Source organism: Prunus persica, chromosome G4 (assembly GCF_000346465.2).
Source record: "Prunus persica cultivar Lovell chromosome G4, Prunus_persica_NCBIv2, whole genome shotgun sequence".
NCBI lineage: Eukaryota > Viridiplantae > Streptophyta > Magnoliopsida > Rosales > Rosaceae > Prunus > Prunus persica.
Window position 1 is genome coordinate 6,846,712 of NC_034012.1, and position 6,710 is coordinate 6,853,421.

The following is a 6,710-nucleotide window of genomic DNA, read 5'->3' on the forward strand; positions in this document are numbered from 1 at the left end:
AAGGCAGAGAATGGTGAAACATTCAAAATACCAGAAAATGCCCTTGGTTAATGCAAACATTAAGAATTCAAATTATTAATTAAATGAGGATAATATGGTAAATTCACAATTTTTCGTATTAAAAAAATTAAAATTAAAAGAAAATTCAGATAATGGATCCTATTTTTATGGAACACAAATATCCATTATCTTTTTTAATTCTAAAATAAATTTAAATTTTTTTTTAAAAAAACCTCTCGCATGCGCGGAAGCGCGTGCAGAGAGGCTAGTATAAAGTATTCACGGGTATACCACAATTTTTTTTTCCAAAAATAGTATAGCCTCGGATTTTCCTAATATTTTAACAGTATAGCCCCCTGGCTATACTATTTAAAATTCACACTTGTATCATTTGCTTTTTTAAAATATAGCATTAGTTCCTTAGGTCAATAAATAGTCTTTGTTGTAATTAAATAATATCTTAGAGTTATTTAATTACTTTCATTATTAATTATGTTTTAATTATTATTTCTTTAGTGAATAATTAGTATTAAATATTTTAATTAACTTCATAAATGATTGATTCAACTTCCTGCTACTAGACCTTAGTTTTCGAAAAAGGATTTTGAGTTTTCCAAAATGAAAAACTGTTTTCAGATCTGATACTGGACCTTAGTTTTCCATATTAGTCAGAAAAACATGTGAAGCAGGAGGCCTGGGGTAAGTAAGAGCCTCTCTGCTGCAATGTTTCCATGACTATCACAGGTCACATAACTTGGCCAAAGTTACGTGCAGTGCAGTGTGCCTTTTTGTTCAACGTACTATATTCATATCTTTATGGTTATTTTTTTGCAGGCATTACATTCTAATGCACTTCCTGTGCTCAATAAGTAAACAATGGCTGGCCAAAGATCGAAAGCCATGGAGCCTGATCAAAGATACTAGAACCAGTTCCTGCTCCAACGACATGGTGCCGCAGACAATTGGTGATACATGAACTTCGAACACAAAACGCATTTGTCTTCCTCGGTGTTTGCTCCTGCCATAAAGTTTTTGTTTTGTATTGTCAAGACTTGCCACCGGCATTGCTGAAGCTGCTTTTGACACATTAATTTAGCTGTGTCTTATTGAGAATGTTCTGCAACTTTGCCTAAGGTTGAAAACAGGCATAGGACTAGTAGGAGAGTTTTCTATTGGGATAATTCGGAAGTCACTTATGAACTTTGACTCTTTCTCTAATCAGTTTCAAACTCAAATGTCAATAGGCCTAAGGCCTTCTCCTACCTTCGAAACTCAATGAATATTGAATTATATATATGTGATGTGACACTGCTACTTGTTGAATTTGGTTTGCTTACTTGTTATTGACATTGGATTTTATGTTGATCTGTAGATCAATGAGGCCTGCAGTCGTTGGATGAAAAAAAGAAGCTATATGGTTTTATCTCCTGCATGCTTTTGCTAGTTGCGCAGTGGCTTTTGTACAATTAGTTCATGAGTTTCCGGTTTCGGTTTGGTATGCAGATTAGTTCATGTATATATATATATATATATACCGTTGAGAGATACCACAAATAAGCTTATTTGAGGAACATCCTTGAAGGGCTCACTCTGCATTGTATTTCACTAATTCAAATCATGTGTCCTTTGCATTTTTATAATGAGAACTTGTAACTAATGCATCTCTTAAAAAGCCTTCAAACATTTACTCTTCATCTTTTTAATATAAAGTTTTAAAACTCTCTTCGAGCTCTCTGAGAGTTAATCCCAGAAATTTGAAGTTACTGTAATTTGTATGTTATAGTAAACAGTATTGAAAAACTAAAAAGAGTATAAGTGAACAAAATAGGAGTGCGAATATCAAAACCCTTTCGATATTAGGTGTTCAAATTTTGTTGGGCTCGTAGTGGGCTTTGCACTTGGCTTTTATTTGGGTTGTATGTTATACCCCTTAGAGCCCAATGGTTTTTGGGCCAAATGACAGTGATATCCTTGACATAAACAGAATATACCCATGAATAAGATTGTTGCCTTCCACCGACGAAAGCTTCTTGACCAGCCACTTAATGCATGTAAAATTTTACCCAACAATAGTCTCCCACAACAAATACGTACCACAAGAACAAAGATTGTTGCCTGCCACCGACGAAGCCACAATTAATTCTTCACCCACCACTGCATGCCTGAAAGATGTGTTCATTTCATTGTGGTACGATCAAATCATCAAACATATGTTAAATACCAAAAATGCATTACTAATGCATGTACAAATTAGTTGAGTTTCGAATTTTCTCAGTTTTCGAGTGAAAGTGAGGCTACATGAACAGTTTGTGAAAATTAAACACACCTTTGCCTATATCCCTCCAAAGATAATGGGCAATATCAGGAAAATCATACAATTTACAAACAAAACCTCTACAATTTACAAACACCAAGTTTCCATTATGGATTCTAAAATAAATTTTCAAGCTAATGAGCGCCAAAGACGATCTGCCAATTACAAGCCAAATATTTGGAATGATGGTTTTCTTGAATCTCTGAACAACAAATACATTGTGAGTTCTCTTTGTCCTAATTAACTTTTTTTGATACATTAATAATTTTATTAGATTTTTACTAAAAGAATGACACATTAATTAACTGAGTGTGTAGGGAGATGATTATTCAAGGTAGTCTGAGAATCTAATAGAAGATGTGAAGAATATGATGTTTGTTGAAACTGAAGATTTGATAGCTCAGTTGGAGCTGATTGACAGCATTGGAAAACTAGGCCTCACGAACCACTTTGAAAAGGAAATCAAGGAAGCCCTAGACACTGTTGAAAATAGCAACCCCTACATAACAGAGAACCTTTATGCTACTGCGTTGCACTTTAAGATCCTCAGGCAGCATGGCTATAAAGTATCACAAGGTAAATAAAATGTACAATGATGTTATTTGTATCTTATTAATTTATTTAGTTTTTAGTATATTTTCTATTGAGAATGACCCATAATATACTAAACTCACACATGTATGCTAGGATTTGAACCTAGAACCTTTTTCATGGGAGATCAATTGTTCCAAAACACTACAATTGTGGGTCCTTTGCTTCACTTTATTAATTGACTACTTTGCTGACCACTTCTATCAATGTACGTGAGACTCACTTATATTAGCGAAGTGGTTAGCAATCATATGTTTGCATGAACGTATTTGTAAACAACTCCCACAACACTATCTTATTTCATGTTATTTTCAAATTGCCTTAATATTAATGTATGGGGTGAAAACATATATCTCTACGTACGTGTAGATGTTTTTGGTGGCTTCATGGATGAGAAGGTTGCATTAAAGGAAAGCAATCTTTGGGATGTCAAAGGCATGCTTGAACTTTTGGAGGCCTCAAACCTGGCTTTTGAAGGCGAAAGGATCTTAGATGAGGCGAAAGCTTCCTCTACGGTAGCTCTCAGAGGTTTCGAAGTCTGGAATCTGGACAATAACCTTGCCAGGCAAGTGGTCCATTCTCTGGAGCTTTCATCACACCGAAGAGTAGGGTGGTTTAATGTCAAATGGCACATACACACCTATGAGAAAGACAATCACGCCAACACCATTTTATTACTTGAATTGGTTAAACTCAACTTTAACATGGTTCAAGCAGCACTGCAAAAAGATCTAAGGGAAGTATCCACGTAAGAAAAAGTGAACAATCGTTTATCTTCTTTTTGGAAAATGAAACAATATTATGTTGAAAATTTGGTAACTTGTTGCTTCGGGTTCTGATTGATGTGTCATTGAAGTTTGCGAGAGATAGACCGGTCGAGTGCTTCATGCTTGCCGTGGGATTAAATTTCCATCCTGGCTACACATCTTTTAGAAATTTGTTTAGTAAAGTCATTAACTTGATTCTGATAATAGACGACGTTTATGACATTTATGGCTCATTGGAGGAGCTAAAGATCTTCACCAACGCCGTCGATAGGTACATTTGCATTGCAGCAGTATTAATTATAATTTTGCAACATATATTTATATAAGTTAAATTGGGGTTAGTTTCATAATTTATGTCTAAAATTCTCATAAATTAAAAGTGGCTTAAATTTAGGTGGGATGTTGGGGTAACTGAGCAGCTTTCAGAGTGTATGAAGACCTGTTTCCAAGTGCTCTACAACACTACTTGTGAATTTGCTCATGAAATTGAGGAGGAGAGTGGTTGGAATCTAGCATTACCTCATTTGAGCAAAGCGGTACTAGCCTAGCTAGGCCTTTCCCCCTTTTCCAATTTTTTTTTTTTGGGTTTAATTTTATATACCTTTACACATATATACCTCAGTAATGGATGCATTTCATCATCAGTTTCAGTCCTTTTGGTTCATACATTTTTCTCTACAACCCATCGTGACGGAATCAAAGAGATTGCTGAATTTCTGCACAAGAATGACGATCTTGTGCATAACATATCTCTGATAGTTCGGCTCACCAATGATTTGGGAACTTCCGCCGTAACTTTCTCTCTTTATTAGTTTTTTTTAATTAATTTACAGCCTACTTCCATAGTTTAATTAATTAATGAATTGATTAACAGGCTGAAAAAGAGAGAGGCGATGCTCCTTCAGCAATCCTATGTTACATGCGAGAGATGAATGCTTCTGAAGATGCAGCTGAGGCTAAGATTAAGGGCATGATAGACAATGCGTGGAAGAAAATAAATGGGAAATGCTTGAGAACCCCACAACAAGTGCCTTTTCTCTCACCATTCATCAACAAATATTGCGCGAATGGCGCACATCCTTTACCAAGCTGGAGATGGATTTGGTGATCAAGAACAAGGCTCTCGACTGATCCATGTTGATGATTGGCTCAAAAAAAAAAAAAAAAAAAAAAAAATTAGTCAAAAGCAAAACTGCTTTCGGCTGGCAGACATCTTGCGGTGCTTTCGGCTAGCAAACAAATTGGAGACAAATTAATGGCTAGCATTGATAGCTTACTTTTACCTTTTGACTTGTGTGTTTTGCTTTTGACGTTGGGTGGTTGAAGAGCAAATGTTTGGCTATAAATTGAAAGCAAATGGTTTCATTTGAAGCATCCAACCAAGAATCCCACCAAGTGTTGAGTAGAAGAGAAAAATAGCAAGAAAGGCATTTTGCCAAAGAGAGAAACAAATTCTCTCTAGTTGTTCTTTGCTTTGTATCATTGTTTTCTCTTCCTTTGTGAGTGTGTGAGGTTGGGTGTATTTGGGTCTTTGGGAAATTGAGTGGTAAACACTATTGTATATCCCCATTGATTATAGTGGAATACTCCGTCGTCTCCAAACTGGATGTAGGCAATTGCCGAACCAGTATAAATCTTGGTGTTGTTCTTGTTGATTATTTTTGTTCTATTTTTCTCCTGCCTGTTGTTATTTATTTTTCACTCGCAGTTGGTTGACGCTTCCGCACAACAAGTGGTATCAGAGCTCCAGTTTTTCGACTGGGGTTTCGTGGGAGTGAAAAATCTGTCGGTGCTACAGTGACGGGTGAATAGTGCACATGAATAGTGTCGGTGCTACAGTGGCCCCCGTGAATAGTGCTGTGCTACAGTAGCAGTGAATAGTGCCGGGCAGATTTGATGGCTGGAGAAAAAGTTGAAATTTTGAAGGAAAAGGAATCGACATCGTCTTCGTCGGCACCTACATCCAATAGACATCCAATTGCCAGTACAAGGTTAGAGGTTGATAAATTTAATGGCTCCAATAATTTTGGTATGTGGCAATGTGAAGTTATGGATGTGTTGTATCAACAAGAGCTGGATATGGTTATGGAGGATAAACCCGAAGATATTGATGACAAGCAGTGGACGCGAATTAATCTCCATGCTTGTGCCGCTATTCGATCATTCCTTGATAAAGAGTTGAAATACCCGTATATGAAGGAAACTTCTGCTAAGAAGTTATGGATGAAATTGGAGGAGAAGTATATGACCAAGAGCGCAGAAAATCGGCTCTTCTTGAAGAAACGACTCTTCCGATTTCAATATCGCTCAGGTATTTCTATGCATGAACACCTCAATGATTATAATAAAATACTTGCTGATTTAGCAAATCTTGATGTGATAATTCCTGACGAGGATAAGGCACTATGTTTGTTAAATTCATTGCCTGATGATTATGATCATTTGACAACTACTTTGTTGTATGGAAAATCCGAGGTGAAACTGGATGAGGTGTCTGCGGCATTGGTGAATCATGAGTGTCGAAAGAAGGAACAGAAGACTCAAAATTCACAAACCGAGGCACTTGTTGCAAGGGGTCGAACAGAGGAAAGAAAATCTGGGAAGCGGGGAAAATCTCGTTCAAAGTCACGAGGGAAGTTTCTTGCTAAAGATGAATGTGCCTTTTGTCGCCAAAAGGGTCATTGGAAGAAAGACTGCCCCAAATTGAAGAACAAGGAGAAGGAGAAAGCGGGTTCTGAAGCAAATGTTGCAAAATCTGGAGATGTTGATTTCGAGTTTGCTTTGGCTAGTTCATCTGCTGATGGTCACTCAACTGAGTGGATTTTGGATTCAGGTTGCCCCTATCATATGTGTCCCATTCAGGAATGGTTTTCTAGCTTCGAGGAGCTGGATGATGGATTTGTTTTGATGGGCAATAATAATGCCTGCAAAACACAAGGGATAGGCAAAATCTGTTTGAAGATGCATGATGGAACAGTCAGAGAATTGAGTGATGTTCGGTATGTACCGGATATGAAGAAGAATCTCATCTCATTGGG

General features: G+C 36.8%; 1 pseudogene; it reads left to right on the top strand.

The window, feature by feature from the left end:
• LOC18780036 lies at nt 2,424-5,404 on the top strand (annotated as a pseudogene).